The sequence below is a fragment of the Phoenix dactylifera genome, chromosome 7 (genome assembly GCF_051530095.1).
Source record: "Phoenix dactylifera cultivar Ajwa chromosome 7, Ajwa_hap1_PhDact_Kaust_v1.1, whole genome shotgun sequence".
Taxonomy (NCBI): Eukaryota; Viridiplantae; Streptophyta; class Magnoliopsida; order Arecales; family Arecaceae; genus Phoenix; species Phoenix dactylifera.
Window position 1 is genome coordinate 35705853 of NC_143196.1, and position 18225 is coordinate 35724077.

Sequence of the window (18225 nt, forward strand, 5' to 3'; positions counted from 1 at the left end):
TCACGGAAATGCTTGTTGTCGAACTGTCGACCATTATCCGAGATGAGGACCCGAGGTACCCCAAATCGGACACTGATGTTTTTCTTCACGAACTTCCGGACTTGCGCCTCCGTGATAGTGGCCAGCGGCTCTGCTTCCACCCACTTGGTGAAGTAGTCGATTGTAACAATCAAAAATTTCCGCTGGGCTGAAGCGACGGGGAATGGTCCGAGGATATCCATTCCCCACTGTGCGAAGGGCCAGGGCGCGGTGATTGGTGCCAAGGGGACAGAAGGGACTCTCTGGACGTTGGCGTGGCGCTGGCAGGCGTCGCATTTCCGTACGTGATCCTTCGAGTCCTCCAACAAGGTAGGCCAATAATAGCCTTGCCTCATGATCTTGTGCGCTAAGGACCTAGCCCTCAAGTGCGATCCGCAGACGCCCTCATGGACTTCGCCGAGGACGTAGGCCGCCTCCGAGGGGCGGAGGCACCTTAAGAGGGGGGCGGTGAACGAGGTCCGATACAGCCTCCCTTCATAGAGTACGTAGTGGGCGGACTTCTTGACAAGTCGCCGAGCTTGATCTTCGTCTTCAGGGAGGATCCCTTCGGCGAGGTAGGCGACGAGCGGGTCCATCCAAGACGGCTCCGGATCAATCGCCATCACCGCTCCAGCCTCGCCGATGCTCGGGGCATCCAGGGTCTTCAGGTAGATTGCCCTTGACAAGTTGTGCGCCTCTGTGCCCACCAAGCGGGACAACCTGTCGGCCCTGGCATTTTCGCTTCTGGAGACCTGCTGGATGTCGACACTGCCGAGGTCGGGAATGAGTGCTTGCACCTTCCGGACGTAGTTCTGCATGGTCGGGCTCCGGGCCTCGAACTCCCCACGAACCTGCCCGACCACCAGCTGGGAGTCGGTGAAGACCTTCAAACGCCGAATGCCGAGCTCCCTGGTGAGTTTGAGTCCCGTGACTAGGGCCTCGTACTCCGCCTCGTTGTTGGTCACTGGAAATCCAAACCTCAAGGCATACTCGGCTATCACTCCATCAGGACTGGTAAGGACCAGCCCGGCCCCTCCACCCTCGGGGTTCGACGACCCATCGATGTGAAGCGTCCAGATCGGGAGGTCGAGGCTGGGCGTTTCCGGCGGTCTAGGTTCCGCCTCCTGCACCGTGCACTCAGCGAGGAAGTCCGCGAGCACCTGGGCCTTGATGGCGGGTCGAGGCTGGTAGCGGATGTCGAACTCATCGAGTTCTACTGCCCACTTCACCAGTCGTCCCGCATTCTCGGGGTTGCTGAGGATCTGCCGTAGTGGTTGATCGGTTAAGAGGGTGACCGAATGAGCCTGGAAATAGGGGCGAAGCCTCCTGGTCGCGGTCAGCAGCGCGAAGGCGATCTTTTCAGCCTTCGTGTACCGCGTCTCGGCATCCCGTAGGACCCGGCTGATATAGTACACAGGCTTCTGGAGCTTTGCCTCTTCCCGAACCAGCACCGCACTGACCGCGGTTGGGGAGACCGCCAGATAGAGGTAGAGCATCTCCCCTTCTTGCGGCTTGGACAGTAGGGGAGGAGACGCCAGGTATTCCTTGAGCTGGTCGAATGCTGCTTGACATTCGGCCGTCCAGAGGAAGTCTTTCGGGCGTTTTAACACCTTGAAGAATGGTTGGCAGCGTTCGGCCGATTTTGCCACAAATCGTCCAAGCGCGGCGACCCTTCCAGCGAGCTCCTGAACCTCCTTTACTTTGGTCGGAGGGGACATACCTTGGATGGCCTTGATTTTGTCCGGGTTGGCTTCGATACCCCGCTGGTTGACAATGAAACCGAGGAACCTCCCGACCGAAGCGCCGAAGGCGCACTTCGCTGGGTTCAGCTTCATGCAAAACTTCCGCAAGGTGGTGAAAGTCTCCTCCAAATTCGCGATGTGCTGGTCTGCATGGCGGCTCTTCACCAGCATATCGTCCACGTACACCTCCATGTTCCGGCCGATTTGCTCTTTGAAGATTTTGTTGACGAGGCGCTGGTAAGTGGCGCCAGCATTCTTCAGACCGAAGGGCATTACCTTGTAGCAGTACAGCCCCCGGTCTGTTATAAAGGCAGTTTTCTCCTCGTCCTGTGGGGCCATCATTATCTGGTTGTAACCGAAGAAGGCGTCCATGAAAGACAGCAGCTGATATCCGAAAGTCGCGTCGACCAGTTGGTCTATTCGCGGAAGCGGAAAGCTATCCTTAGGGCACGCCTTGTTCAGGTCGGTATAGTCGACGCACATCCTCCACTTCCCGCTCGCCTTCCGGACAAGTACAACATTTGCCAGCCACTCGGGGTAGCTTACCTCCCTTATGAATCCTGCCTCCAAGAGCTTGTCTACCTCCTGGTCGACCACCCGGATCCGATCCGGGGCACAGTGTCTCTTCTTCTGCTTTATTGGTCAGTGGGTCGGGTCGACGTTGAGGGCGTGAGAAATGGCCTCCGGGTCGATCCCAGGTACATCGGCCGCCGACCAGGCAAATACGTCGGCATTGGCTCGGAGGAATTCCACCAACCGGGCCCGAGCTCCCGGGTCGAGATTGGCGCCGACCCGGACCGCCCGGTCGGGGCGGCCTTCCTCAAGGGGGACTTCGACCACACCCTCGGCCGGCTCCCCCTGCCGCAAGGCCACCTCGTCTCTGGCATTAAGGGACTCGACGCTTAGGGCTTCCACGGGCTTCTTCCCTTTGAGGGTTGCTAGAAAACATTGCCGTGCAGTCGGTTGGTCACCTCGGACCTCTCCGATCCCGACCGCCGTGGGGAACCGCATGAGCAAGTGGTACGTGGAGACCACCGCGCGAAGGGCGTTCAGCCCGGGTCGCCCGAGGATAGCGTTGTAGGCCGAGGGAACACGGACGACCAAGAACCCGAGTCGCACCGTGGCTTCTGCGGGTGCGACGCCCGCAGTCACAGGCAGCTCAACAACACCTTCCGCCGGGACAGCGTCACCGGTGAATCCTACGAGGGGGGTGGACACTTTGTGCAACAACTGTCTGGACAAGCTCATCTTTTGGAAGGCCTCGTAAAACAAAATATCAGCTTAGCTTCCACTATCCACAAGAACACGCCTTACATCATAGTTTGCCATAGTGAGGGAGATCACCATGGCGTCATCGTGGGGAGTCTGAACCCCCTTTACATCCTTATCAGAAAAGGTGATTACATTGCCGACCTTCTGCCTCTTTACGACGGCCGTCCCTGACGCTTCCGTCGAGCCCCCTGCGTTCCTCACGGGCCGAGAGCAGCCCCCAGTGATAGTGTGGATCACGCCCGCAACGGGTCGATTCTGCTCCCGAGGCTCCGGAGGAGCCGGGTCGGCCGGACGCGGGTCTGCGGGGGGACGTCGGTCGCTCACATATCGACCGAGACGCCCCCGACGGATAAGAGCCTCGATCTCGTCCCGAAGCTGGAAGCAGTCCTCTGTGTCGTGGCCGTGGTCTCGGTGGTACTCACAGTACGCCCGGGAGGGCCTCTTTCCAGGGATCCTTCGTATCTGTCTCGGGGCCGGGAGGTCCTCCCGCCCCTTGATCTCCATAAGGATCCGGGCCCGGGGAGTCAGGAGAGGGGTGTACCGGTTGAAACGTCGGGGCGGAGAACGAGGGCGTGGGGCGCCGTGGTTCTTCGCCGGCGTCGGGCTTCTGCGCCGACGCTGGGGCGTCGGGCTTCTGCGCCGACGCTGGGGCGTCGGGCTCCTCCTCTGGTGTGCCTCTTTCCGCCTTTTCTTTCCAAGCTTTTGTGGGATCTCGGCGGCCTCCTTGCTCCGGTGGGCGGCCGCCTCCTCGGCGTCCGCATACTGGTTCGCCCGGGACAACAGCTCTGGGAAGCTCCGCGGCAGGCGTTTGTCCAGGGAGAAGGTGAGTCTACCCTTCCGGAAGCCACGCTTCAGGGCTGAAAGAGCTACCTCCTGACTCAGGTTCCGGACCTCCAGCGTAGCCCTGTTGAAGCGGGTAAGATAATCCCGCAGGCTTTCTCCCTCGTTTTGCCGGACATCAAAGAGGGAGTCGGAGACCAGTCGCCGCCGGCTACTGACGGCGAAATGAGTGATGAAGAGGCGAGTGAACTGGTCGAAGGACCGGATTGAGTCAGCCTCCAGCCCGGCGAACCATGCCCTCGCCGGGCCACGGAGGGTTGCCGGGAAAGCCTTGCAGAGAAGAGGATCTGATGCTCCATGGAGGAGCATAAGGGTCCTGAAACTCTCGACGTGATCCCGCGGGTCCGCCGCCCCGTCATAGGGCTCGATCGCCGGCATTTTGAACCCCGGCGGATTCGGGGTCCGCAGGATCCTCGAGGCGAGCGCCGGCTGGGAGGAGATCTCTAAGTCGGCGAAGGGATCTTTGGAATGGCCCTTCAGGACCTGGAGTTGTCGGTGGAGATCGTCCACCCGCCGGTCCAGGGAATGCGACCGGCGGGTGGGAGACAAGGAGCGGCGAGAGGGGGACCGACTGGAGCGCGGGTTCCTCGAGGACTGGGGGGTCTGGGAACGCGCCCGGGCCCGCCTCTCGTACCCCGCGCAGCTCCGGTGGGAAGGTCCCGGCAGAATGGAGCGTGCTCGAGAATCCTCCTCGCGCCGGCGCTCCTCCCCATGGGAGAGGAAGGAACGCGGGTTGAGGAGGACAGGCGAACGCTCAGGCAGCGGCGGCTCCTGAGCCTGCTGCGGCGCCCGGGACATCGCACCCTGCAGATTCTGCACTGCCTCCGCGAGGGTGCGAACCTGCTGGGTTAGCTGGTCGAACTGGGCGGCTTCGACCATCTGAATGGGCGGTGGGGCGGTGGAGTGTTGCTGAGAGCGTGTTGGGGATGCAGCGGCCTCCCGGCCAGTGGCGCGAGAGGCCCCGCGACCGGAAGCATTGGAAGCTCCACGACCACCTCGCCGTGCCATTACGATCGCTCTGAGATCCGGTGCCCTTCCTCTAGCGCCAACTGTTGCTGGTGGTCCAAACCAAGAATGATTGGCACGGCGGTGTGAACGGGGTTCCCTTTGAGTTGCTTTGGTTGCGCTCCGCCTTCCGCCGTGAAACCTGCAAACAAGCCTCGCACCACCACCGGGGTAGGGGGGCCCTCCGACGATCAAGTCAGAGGAGATCGAAGGAGAAGGAGAAGGAGAAGGAAAAGGTAGCAGGTGAGTTGATACTCTGGAAGATATATCTTACCCTCCCCCTTCCCCCCCAGCCTCATATATATCAGGCTGGGGGGTTTTTCCGGGGATTCGTCATCGTGTGGCACGATGGGGCTGCCACTGACATGGCCGTTACAGGGCGTCGTGGGGCAGCGCTGGGTACAGCCATGGCAGGGCATAGTGGAGCTCCGCTTTGTACGGCTGTTACAGGGGATCGTGGGGCAGCGCCGGATACGGCCGTTGCAGGGAGTAGTGGAGCAGGGGGCCGCGGCGTGCCTCAGAGGAACAGTCTGTTGTTGTCGAGAGATTGTCGACTCGGGGTCGGATTGCTGGGTCAAGGGGCAGCCGACTCGGGGTCGGGCTGCGGAGCCGAAGATATCCGACCCGAGGTCGGATTGCTGGATCAAGGGGCAGCCGACTCGGGGTCGGGCTGCGGAGCCGAAGATATCCGACCCGAGGTCGGATTGCTGGATCAAGGGGCAGCCGACTCGGGGTCGGGCTGCGGAGCCGAAGATATCCGACCCGAGGTCGGATTGCTGGATCAAGGGGCAGCCGTAGTCTTCCTGGGCGCGCGCGCCGGTCACGTGGGGCATGGTGGCTAAGTTCCCCCGTAACAGAAACATTTGCTCCGGTCGCTAAAATGACAACTATTCGTACTTTTGTAGCTGTTGCCGCAATCAGATAGTGGATATTTTTCAAATGGATGTTAAAAATACTTTTCTTAATGGTGACCTACATGAAACAGTTTACATCAGACCACCTCCAGGATATCATGCGGCTCCCAATTTGGTGGGTAAGCTCAAAAAGGCTCTTTATGGTCTGAAGCAAGCACACCGCGCATGGTTTGCAAAATTGCGTGGAGTTCTACTAGCAGCAAATTATCATCAAAGTCCTAATGATTGTTCCTTGTTTATCTCTTCCACCCAACGAGGTAATATATTTGTTTTAGTTTATGTTGATGATCTCTTAATTACTGGTGATAATAAGGATGGCATCCAATATCTCAAGGACACATTACAATCTTCTTTCCACATGAAGGACCTTGGTTTAGCTTCCTATTTTCTTGGATTGGAGATTTCCAAAAATTCTCAAGGATATTTTCTGAGTCAACGGAAGTATATACATAATTTGATCAAACTTGCTCAACTATCAGATGCCAAAACAGTTGCTACACCTCTTGAACTCAATGTTAACTATGGCCGTGATGATGGGGATCCCCTTCCTGACCCCATGACTTATCGCAGTATTGTTGGTGGACGTGTATGTCACAGTTACACGGCCCGATATAGCTCATGCCGTACATATTGTTAGTCAGTTTGTTTCTGATCTGTGGCGTTTGCACCTCACGGCTGTTCATCGCATTATCCATTACCTTCGGTCTACTTCTCATATGGGATTATCGTATGCCACAACTTCTGCTTCGTTATTAACTGCATACTCGGATGCAGACTATGCAGGGTGTAAGGATCCACCACAAGATATTGTGTTTTTTTGGGAAGTTCTCTTCTCTCCTGAAAGTTCAAGAAGCAACCAACTATATCCAAATCCTCCACTGAAGCAGAGTATCGTGCAATGTCTTCCACCTCTAGTGAGATCGTTTAGCTCTGCAGGTTACTCAAGAATTTTTGTCTTCCCCAAAGAGTCCCTACACCTTTGTTATGTGACAATGAAAGTGCTGTTAAGTTTGCGTGTAATCCGGTGTTCCATGAACGCTCAAAACACATTGAAGTTGATTGTCATTTTGTTCGAGAAAAATTTGAGCAAGGTTTAATTTCTCTTCCTCATGTATCATCTAAGGAGCAGCTGGCTGATTTCTTTACTAAGGCACAATCATCACTGCGACACAACTATTATATTGGCAAACTGATGATGGATCATCATCAGTTTGAGGGGGAGTGTAACGGACATGAGGACCCGTTCAATCTTCCCAACTCAATGGCTGATTTAGGGGGATATTGGTTGTAACTTAGTTATTAAGGCTGAGGTGTACAGCTGCTATACTAACCATAATTGGTTGATGACTATATAATATAAGGGATCCTGAGGTGTTATTTGTCTTCTTCTTTTTCGTTGTTTCTTCTTGTATTTCAGAATTTGATACTCAGAAGCAAAAATTCTTGGAACCGATTGACTTGCAGTCTCTGATCAGCCAGCAAAACAGCAAATCTGTGACCAAACAGCCATAGAATTGGAAGAAGGCATAGATGATTATCTGCACTATTGTCAAGCTAGGAGTTTTCTTTTTCAGCAATATATTCCCATTTATCCAGCTGGATTTGTAGGTTTGCATAAGATTGGAGAACATCATGTGATCAGTTTCCAAAATGGGGCCAGAACAAAAGGACCTCGCCCTCTTTTTATACGTAAAAAATGTAAGTGATTAAACGATTTGTCGATCGTGTTCGACTCTTTCCTTCAAAACAATTTAGTGCCCGTCACAACTCTTGGACTCTTTTAAGATCTTGATAAGGTTCATATTATGAGAAACATGTTAGAACTAGTAATTTGGAGGATTACAGATATAAAGAAAAAGTGCATCATTTACAAATTTGAATTTTGTATATACCAACCACATTGATCAAGGCAATCAGCTGAAGATATTAATTTGTAGCCAACAGAGAAATCGGTGACTTCCTTAATGTACTAAGCTGGTCGCCATGGATCTTTTATTACTTATTGTCCATTATTTTGAGCCATCCAACTCATCCCCAACTTCAATACGATGTTCTTTTCCACTGCTACTTGACCATAAATTGCACGAGAAATCAGTTGTGCCACTTAATGCATGAAGCTAGCATTAGTGCATATGCTCCTTATCTTGATCATATCATGTATATTTTATGCATGAACCTACGTATTCTCCATAAAGAAGTATGTAGCATTAGTGCATATGGCCTTTTCGTGATTGATGCGTACTGGAAAATTGATGGAGTATCTGTTCATTGTAAATTGTTGTGCTGCAATACCCAACATTTCCTGGAGGTCAATTGGTCATCTAGAATAAACATAGCTGCTTGGTTTAGTGCTGAAGGTGAGATCCTGGTACGGCTTGGCAACTCATGCAGAATAAGTGTACGTCTCATGGTTGACATACTTCGGAATGATGGTAAGTTGCACTTAATAGCCAAACTACATCGTTCTTCGGAATGATGAGTAGATCGATAGACCAATTGCACTAGCTATAGTTTTGTTATTTGTTATTTGTTATGAATTGGAATCATTATTGTTCAATGATATTGAAATTGTAATAAATTTTTAGGCCTTGCATATTTTTATAGGGCTTTGTTCTAGGGAGCATACGGCTATGTCATGCGCTCAGACCTGGATGCTAGGTTTGGGGCTTGACAAATACAAGTCGGAGCATTACATCATGGAGAAAGAAGCAATAATGAGAGGAAAAAACAACAACACAAACTCTTTAGGCAAATGCGGTGCTAAACCAGGAAAAATGAGAACTTTTCTTTTCCAGGGAAGCAGATTGAATCCCTCAACAAGGTATGAGTAGGCTAGTATCTCCGCTCGATCTCTGATTGCAAGGCTGGAGCGCACTCTTAATAGTTCTGAATGAGCTACCCTATCGGCAAAATACGTAAATGGTGTTCAATCCTGATGCTTCCACCGATGCTTAATTAAGACTTCTCAAACATCATTTCAAATCAGTCCATTTTTTTGGCCTTGTGCTAGCTGGATCTTCCCGTGCTCCACCAATTATTTGCTACTGTAGAGGCAAGGCCAGAGATTAAAAAGCTGGATACCTTCGGGTGCAAGTAAGCTCAAAGAGGCGTGTTGATTTAAAAGTACTCCAGCATTCCTTTCTTTCCAACATGTCCAGGTCATGGCCCCGATCAGTCCAAAGGTCGCGAAGATTAGAAGGCCATCTTCTCAAGTTCAATTGAATCTTAATAGAGTTCCAAAAGCTTCATGCGAAGGAGCATTGACTGAACAAGCGTGAAACGTACAGATTCCAGCCTCGATCCACATAAGGTGTACCCTGAGAGGAAGACCTTCGATCACTGTGCCTGAAATAGCTGCCCTCCAAACGGCGTTGCAGTAGAGGAGGCACATACATGAAACCACCATTATTGATGAATATATACCATTTTGGGTAGGTTTCCAACTTGGAACATCGGCGCCATGGTGTCTGTAGCTGCCCAACTTTCTATCCATTCAGAAGACCTCTAAGCCTGATTTTCCATGTGGGAGATCTCCAAGACCGTCGATAAACAACAGAATATGCAATTTGGCCAGAGGGCTCTTAATTAGGTATCCATCCTACAAAGGAGAGCTAAGAAGCATGGAGCTCGCTCAGATGTCCTCCCAGAAGTGGACATCAACTCGACTCCCCAATGTAAACGAAAGACGGTTCCAAAATTAAGGTGCCGAGTCCTGAAAGCTTTTTTTTTTTTTTTTTTTTCATTTTCATGCCAAACTTTTTCCATGGACTAGTATTTCTCTGCTTCCACAGGGGGGCATCCGAGCCCGCGATAACCTTCCAAGCCTATTTGGCAAGATTCATCCCATCAATAATTGTTTTATGCCCAATCATTTCTGCTCTTTCGATGTACACCGTCGTCCTAGCTGACGAGGCAATGGAACTGGTCGTTGATATTTCCCTTCCCTCTCCAGGGAAAAGCATGCTGCATCTGGTCAGCTTTGTTCGGAACCCACCTTTGGCAACTTGAGAACTGATATATGAGTTTCTTCATAGAAAAAAAGAGAGAGAGAGAGAAAAGAAAAGAAAAGTGATATATGAGTTTTGGAAAAAAAACTCTAGTAAGCATAGCTCATATCGACACAATAACAACTCTGAGCCCAAATCCCATAGAAAAAAAAAAAAAGATTCCGATGTATCTTTTTCCTTCCTACAGACTAATAAACTCATATGCTGCAATTTATGCTGGGATTTAGATCCTTAGAAGGTAGCCCAGCAGATTTAATTTCTGCATGATATTTAAAAATATCCAAACATGCTCTAAATATTAAAAAAATAATTTAAGTCTGCATGAAGTGACAGCTTTTTCTCTTTTTTTTTTGTTGATGTGAGAAAATTGTGCAAGCCAGTAGGGAAAGTAGGATTAAGTTCCACCGAAAGAAAGAAATAAAAAAAAAATAGGATTAAGTTCCACCAAAAAAAATCCACCAAGATGGTAGCACAGAAGGAACAGGGCGTTGGCTTCCACCGGGGTGGTCCAGGTTCGAAATGCGTGGGTGTTGATTAAGTTTGGGGATCGGATGTTCCACGCTCGCTGGTACTAAGGTGGCGCTAGGTTGATGTACTCACACGTGGGTGTTGATCCTAGTGAGGAGAGCCCACAGATCGGGGAAGGTATGCAAAAATTTGCGGCATGTATCGAACATTTTCTGGTGGAAGGGAGACTAGTGTAGATTGCTACGCAGGTGAGATTCGCCTCTCCCTCTCCCCTTTTATTTTTTTACCACAAAAAAAGAAAAAGAAAAAAAAAGAAAGAGGAGGAATAAGTGGATAGCCCAAGTGTTTATGATTGGGCGCACATCCGATGAGGGTGAAACGATTGATAAGTCTCAAGGGGAGGTGATTGGAGGCCCACCACCTTGTCATGTCCTGACCATGATCTGCCACTTTAGGCAGCAGCTAGCCTAACGCGGCTTTTCCATGGCGGATGGTGGGAACAGTACAGCACGACGAAAGCCCATTTTGGCTGACGGATATCGTGGATGGATGTCCATCTGTTATCCACTTGTCGAAGCTAAAGCCCTGTTCGACCAATTGCATCATCGATTGAGTTGACCCGTCGGTCAGTTGACGGACTGTATCGCCAATTCTAGATGGTTTTGTGGACTAAGGATTGAGATCGATCTAGCCAAGCCAGTGGTTCGAGCATCAGTGCGGGACTAGAAAGGTGACGGACCGAGGGAAAAGTATCAGATAAGCATGAGCTAGTGGATGTGCCGATCGATGCACCACCAGAAAGTAGGGAAACCCTTGTGTTTTTAAAAGCAATGCTCCAAGAGAACGAGGAGAAGACTCCTCTGTCCTCTATAAGAATTGGCCCCTTGCTGTTCTTGGAACTACCAAAACACCCCCCTAATTCCTGGTAACGCAAGGGGGAGATTCTCTCGTCCATGCGATCGATTGCATTCCCATTGTCAGCCATCACAAACATCAGGCAGCTCGAGGTGCAAAAACCTGCGAACTCGGCAGGATTTTAATAGCAAAAACAATGCTAATCGGACTGTCATTGATCTCTGTGTCGGACGACGGATAGTTATTTTCGTAGATAAATATGTTTTAAATATGACGCCACGGTGTAGATCAGTAGCCTCGCGGAAGGATAACAGAAACTTCTTATTTTGACGGAAAAAAAGAAGGATAACGCTGTCATTTCCTAGAAAGAGAGAGAATGCAATTCTTTCTTGCACAACAGTGTCGTTCTCAATCAAGTCCAAAAGCAAGCGCACTGGCTGAGGACGGTAGCTTTGGTTGTTGAAGGGTCTGTTGCTCCACTTCACACTCGTAACAGCTATTTAAAGGAAAGCACTGGAATTCCAATTATGTTCTCCACCGGCCTTCATTAGATCCCAATCCCATTTGGATACCAATTACTTCCCGCTTAAAAAATCCACTCTGAAGCTCCCTCGCTGCCAGTGATATGGCAATGGAAGATCTCTGGCAGGAAGCCATCCATGGGTCTTGAAAGCATGATAATTGGAGGGAAGGCTGGCTGGTCACCCCCTCCCCTCCAAACGCATCTGCTTGTCCGTGTTCAGGTCGGCAGCTTGGGCAAATCTAGCAGAGCTTCTGGCTGAAACACGGAAAACCGGCAAGTCACGCAACGGCAATGGCTGAAACTCATCTGCTGGTCTCCATTTTATTCTTTCCTTCTTTTTTTTCCTTTTCCTTTTAAATTAAATCCTTTCGTACGAGGAAGGAAGCCGCAATCCTACCATGATTGCGCGCGCAGCACTTTGCTGGATTTGGTGTTTCTACAGAGCGAGCTCGCTCGGTACTCCATCTGGAACCTGATATTATTCCCGGGCATGACCTGAGGGTGCCAATGACTTACTTTGTTTAATTAGTAGCGATAAAATGCCAGTCCGAAACTATATATATATATATATATATATATATGCGAATTGTTTGGTAGAGATGCATTCATGCTACGTCAAAATATCTTCTTTCAGCATGGTTTGCTGCTGAACCCCGACAATTTAACGTGCAGTTTGTGGAGGAGATATGTACGTAGTTCCGGTGCATCACCTGAGGTTGTCGGCTTGTTTAGTAGCTATAAAATGCCAACCAGAGTTCCAGTACCCTCCCCTGCAACCAGATCACAATAAGTGGAGAAACTATATATGCATTTGGTTTCTCCAATCGATTTTATTCCTTCTTTTTCTAACAGTGGAGAAATTATAAATGCATTCAGTGTCTCTAATTGATTTTATTCTTTCTTTTTCTTGTTAAAAAAGAAAGAGTGAAGAAGTTATATTAGTTTTAGCAAAAAAAAAAAAGAAGTTATATTAGTTCTTGAATATAAAAATACGTACCGAGATCCCAATTATACGTGGGGAAGAGAATTAAATTGCATGGAACACCCGCTCGTCGGCCGAAATATCTCTAGGCCCTACCTGGAGTGGGATGAGGGGGCGCGGATAAATATGGCCGGTGTGTTAATAGGAATGCAGCGCTCTTAACATCGACCATTCTTCACAGATTGAGAATATATATGTTACCATGCATGCATGCTGTGATTGATCGATGATCTTTGTGCGCGTGGCTGTCAATGTTTTTGGAACAAACACAGCGGACGGACTTGAAATGCAATAGTGCGGGCATCCCAGACCAGCAACAGATGTAAATAATATTTCGTCATTTCAAAGACATTCTGATCAAAAGAAAAGAAAAATTCAGATGATGCATGACAAAATAATATGATTATCTTGGATGACATAGTGAAACTTGGGCAACACAGCATGCAGACAGCAGGCAGATGATTCGGCTTTGATGGTTCCAACTTAATCTAGTTAATACAACTCGATCTTTAATATACTTAATCTAACCTATCAAATCCAATGCCTGCGATCGATGCTTACCTTACCTGTTAATTTTCAGAATAATTTAGACGGCCAGGTTATTTATGCAGGCAATTCTTATGCGAGAGACCACAACAGTCTGAATTGTTGACGGAGAAAAAAACTCCTACCACATGCCGCTTATTTGGGACCCCTTCAAAGGTTGCTGGGTTAGAAAAGAAAATTTTGACCTACATATAACTGACCTTAGCTAAAAAATCTCTCGATCCAAACCCAACCAAAATAGGGCCTGGTCTGGTCAGATTTTCAGATCGGGCCATTTTTTTGCTGCCCTTCTAAGAGGCTGCCATGTGAAATTCTGGACAACGACCCCAGGCCGTATCAAAAAAAAAATAAATAAATAAATAAAAAAAAATACGGTAGCACAAGAGAAGAGAGTGTAAGATGGCAGGCATGCAGGAACCCGACGTTTGTTGACAGGGTCCGATGCATTCTGGTTCTGGGCCGCTCATTTTTCTTGCTATGCCGGCCCAGAAGCCCAAAAAAACCCACCGTTCCTCGCCCGCGCCGCCTCCGCGAATTAGGGTTTTTCCAGGTACAGACAAAACCCAGCCGTCGATGCGCGGGCTTTCGCATCCGAACCCTCCGTGCCCATCCGAGTCCCGCCGCGATAAATGATGAACGAGAAGGGGTCGCTCCCCCGACCAGCAGCGGCTCTTTAACCCTAATACGTCCCTCTCTCTCTCTCTCTCTCTCTCTCTCTCTCTCGGGTTTTCTTCCCCCCACCCCAACGCACACACAACTGCACCTATACTATTCATCGAGAGTGTTAGCTCGGTTTCTTTCGAGAAGAATCTCGATCTCGAGCAGCCGAGGCCGGGATTGACCTGATCTGATAGCTGGGTCATCAGCTATGTCGTCGACGAGCTCCTCGTCGAAGGCCTCGCTAACAAGTAATTAATCTACCATTTCTCCTCATCGTCCCTTCTTCATTGCTTTATTTTTTCTCTTTCCTCTTTTCTTTTTGATTTGCCGAAGAACGCTGTCTGGGTCGATGTGCGCTGTGCTATTATTCATTCCATTATCGGTTTTCGTGATGCATCCATTTCAACCTAGAGGAGAAAAATAGTTGGAAACTCATGTTTCCTCGTGCCGATGCTTCTCTATCTGGTCGGCGGGCCTCACTCTTTGCCCGGTCGATTCGTTCCCTTGAAGCTATATCAAGATTTCCTTCTCCTTTCTCATTTATCCCGGGTAGATTTGTTTTGAGCATCTACACGATCCGGGGAGATGGAGGACATCTTTCTCAAGCCCTTCTTCCACCCCCTTCTCCTTCTTACACTTGATATGCAACCCTTTAATGGTTTTCTGGATTCCTTTTTTAAGGTATTTGCCGACTTATAACGACGATGATGACATCATGGTTGTCGGTTCTTTTCTTTGATTGTGCTGTTTGCTTCATAAACTGTTCTTTGAGGATTGTCTCAGTTCCCAATGCACTCTGTCCCTTGAAGCTAGATCAACTGTTGTAACGGTCTTCACTTCTTTGGCCAACCGAATGCCTACAATTGCTTGCTGGATTGCTCTATCAGTACGCACGATTCTCTACGGTTATATTCTTTTTTTCCAAATTTTTATCATGTTATTCATGTATTTTCTTCGTCAATGGTTTTATTCGCTTGTACGTTCTTTGCTTGAGTTGTATTATAGCAAAATTTCCATGGAGCATGTTTTCTTGATAGCAATATATGACGGCAATGATGATTCTACAGACCTGTAATGATTATTGCGGAGATGATCGCATAATCAAAGAACATCTAAGGGACTGAGTTGTCATTTTGTTCGCTTGGATGGAAATTTTGCTTGTATTGTTTACATTGTTGCTTTTTCTGGGATCTGTATTCTTTTTTAATATATAATTTAATCTGGAAGCCACAGTCCTGCACCTAATGTGAAACAGATCTTTCAACTGAACAACTTATGCTGTGCTCCTTTATAAATGATTCTCTATTTTTTTTTTATCACTGCTTTGTTTGTGTTTTGCGCCTATGAATTGCTTGGAGTTCATGGGCCTTGTGAGCAAGTGAAGCAAGAAAAACATGGCTCCCCTCGCTATCCAGTGCAGATTTACTTTGTTGCATTTGGACGTTGGGGAGCTATATGTTATACCAATTGTTTTGAATATGCTGGTCATGTAAATCTTAGATTTATTTAAACAAGGATGTATCATTTGGTCATTATGTTTGTTGGTCGTGTAATGCATGCATCGCATTACTACAAAATTGTCCTCCTCCTCCGTTTCTCAAGGAATATAGAAACTTGCAGCTTGCAGTTGGTTTCTTGATAATGAGATGTCTATATCATCTCAATGGTTTTGTCTGATAGTATGATAAATTTGATGTCACTATCATGACCTACATCTTACTACATCCTGGTGTGTCAACTTTTTCTTGCAAATGGTTCTCATTTGCTGATGTTACAACCTTTAGCATGCTATTTCGCAAAGTCGATCAGATTAGTCAATTTAGAATTGTATTCTAATGATAATGAGATTCTCAATGCCTGTACAGCCCAAAATTTCAAAGGTTTGCCGTGTGAACGTCAAAGTCCTTAGAAGAGCTTTCTACCAAAGTTAATTTGCTTTCTGTGCGCCTTGGGAATTCCAAGAGTGTTCAAGTAGTAGGGCAGCAACTGAAAATAAATGTGCTAAAAGATTGTTAATTATTACTTTCAAAACTACTGTCTATGTGAACCATGTGTTAAAAGTTCTTTAAGGGATTACTTGTAACTATCTATGTAAATAATATCCATCTTGTGTTTCTTTTTACAGTCATTGAATTATGAGATGAACAAACATGCAACTTAGTCCAGTGGTCTATATAAGTTATACATGTACAGAAAGCCTTTGCTGCAATCTTTACTTGGTCTTCTAGATACCACTGAAAGTGCATCATAGGTTCTTCGGTGTTTAGCATGCTGTTTTTTTTTTTGAAAACCATGGCTGAACCTGATCGGGTTGCCTACGTACCCCTTCACAAGGAGGATCAAGCCACACGTAGTTTTTTTTAAGTTTCAAAAATGCAGCGGAAAAATGAATCAAACAATTTAATTCATGCATGCTTACAAGATCAAATCTAGAAATCAGCACATTAAGAATACATAGGATTATGTCGGAATGGCATGATATTTTCACATTATGTGATACACTTAATTTGCCCCATTAATTTTTGCATTTTAATTATACTTTTAAAGCGTCCAACAAAATATTTAGTTTTTCACACATGCTTGGATGGTATTACCTCTTGCTACTTGGGGCAAAAGGTATGAGAGAGTCAGCTTCCATGGTATTCTAGGAAGAGTCAGCTCCCATGGTGGGTGGTTATGAGAGAGAGAGCTATAGAGAAATTTGAAGGCTAATCTTTGCTATGTCATTTTGCAAAAAAAAAAAAAAAATGTTGAATAGATTTTTCCGGTGGGTGAATAGATTTTTCTATGACCGGCTAAGTGGGATGTAGGAATTAGCATCTTTTTAGGATATATTAGCAATTTTTAATATGCTGGTAACTAATACATGATTTGCTTGCTGTTTTGTTGTCATTGCAGCTGCACAGGCGAGGGATGATCTAGTCGAGCAATTGAAGGATGCGGCGAAAAATGTTGATGCGAGAACTTTCCCTTCAACTGAAGCATACTTTATATCTTATGATTAAGGGTTTTTTTTTTTTTTTGGAAAAAAAGAGATTTAAGTCCAGACTCTTCTTTTTGAATAACCAAAGTTTTTTTTAGGTCTTCTGATTTGTTGCAGAGTTGTAAGAGATGGGTTTTTTTGTTTCTAATTGTATCCGTGGTTTTTGTTGCAGTCATTCAAGAGTTAATGAGGCCATCTGATGCTGTGATTCATGCGTCTGGTCAGAGGATCGACATAGTGTATGGCTGAAATGGGCGAACTTAGGCTTGTGGTGTGGAAATTTATTTGATGTCTACCGGCCAAGTTTTCGCTGATAGTTGTTGCTGCAGTTATCGGAGTCATTGCAAAAACATGACTGCATCTCTGCCGGCCCATTTTTGTTGATAGTGGTGATAGTGTCGATACTGACTGGCCTGTTTTTCTGGCCCGAAGACTTGCGTATTAGGCGAGTTGTGCAATTTTGCAATTTTCTCCTCGATTTTATTATCCATCGGCATAAAAGCCATCATCGTCATTTATGTTTAAACGTTCAAAATTGTTGGATTGTTGTGAGGAAAATGAATGCCTGCAATCTTTTATCTTGGATGTCCAAGAAAATTTTGAAATTTATTAGTTGATATTAAAATTAAATTAAAATTTCCCTATTTATATTAATATGGTGCGAGTTTCGAAATCTAGGTCATATGCCATTATAGTATGTTGTATATGATCGTATTAATATCTTAAGGTAATACGAAGATTAAAGTATAATATTATATTGTATATTGTGATAACATAGAATTCTGGAATATTTATAAGAGTAATATTAATATTTGTATATAACATCAAATTTGAAGCATAATATTGCTGTATTATATAATATTATTCTTTTGTATATTTTATATTGGGAAAATATAAATATTTTATAGCACTATTAATAGTACCATATGAATTTAATATTTTGTACTATAATACTGATATTAAATAGTTATTATAATTAATATGAAACATTACATGCAGTAAGATTATTATAGAAATATGATATAATGCAATATAATAATATGTTTTGTTATCATGTTAATAAAATATCACGTGTTAATTCTATAATGGAATACTGTAACCTAAATTTTTATGGTAATACTATATTATTATAGATTACAAAAAATTATTAAGTTAATCTATAACAGTAAAATAGTATAATATTATACTATTATAATATTTTATTGTAGTATTCAAAAGAATTTGTTATAGTTAATTAATAATAAAAGAGGATTACATCATGGGTGAATGGGTATAAAGAATGAGCATAAGGTTATTCCAACATGGACATGGAATAGCCCATACCCCAAATTATTTGCATAAGATGGTTTTATCAGGCATTAGCCTAGTCCAAATCTATGCCCATGTTGACATGATGTTCCGTTGGTATAA

The 18225-nt window shown here is 46.5% G+C and overlaps 3 long non-coding RNA genes and 2 other non-coding genes across 5 annotated transcripts; all 5 read left to right on the forward strand.

Annotated features, from left to right (window-relative positions):
• Nucleotides 1-8701: 8701 nt before the first annotated feature.
• LOC148703043 (uncharacterized) lies at nucleotides 8702-9729 on the forward strand. Its single transcript, XR_015967608.2, has 2 exons — nucleotides 8702-9493; nucleotides 9583-9729. It is a non-coding gene; the product is annotated as an uncharacterized LOC148703043 (long non-coding RNA).
• Nucleotides 9730-11811: 2082 nt separating this feature from the next.
• Nucleotides 11812-12538, forward strand: LOC148703044 (uncharacterized). The gene is made up of 2 exons (XR_015967609.2): nucleotides 11812-11952; nucleotides 12317-12538. It is a non-coding gene; the product is annotated as an uncharacterized LOC148703044 (long non-coding RNA).
• Nucleotides 12539-13938: 1400 nt separating this feature from the next.
• On the forward strand, nucleotides 13939-16873 carry LOC120107236 (uncharacterized). Its single transcript, XR_005509132.3, has 2 exons — nucleotides 13939-14080; nucleotides 16731-16873. It is a non-coding gene; the product is annotated as an uncharacterized LOC120107236 (long non-coding RNA).
• LOC113460996 (small nucleolar RNA SNORD25) lies at nucleotides 14878-14962 on the forward strand. Its single transcript, XR_003382852.2, has one exon. It is a non-coding gene; the product is annotated as a small nucleolar RNA SNORD25 (small nucleolar RNA).
• Nucleotides 15152-15291, forward strand: LOC113461079 (small nucleolar RNA snoR136). The gene has a single exon (XR_003383090.1). It is a non-coding gene; the product is annotated as a small nucleolar RNA snoR136 (small nucleolar RNA).
• Nucleotides 16874-18225: the final 1352 nt, after the last annotated feature.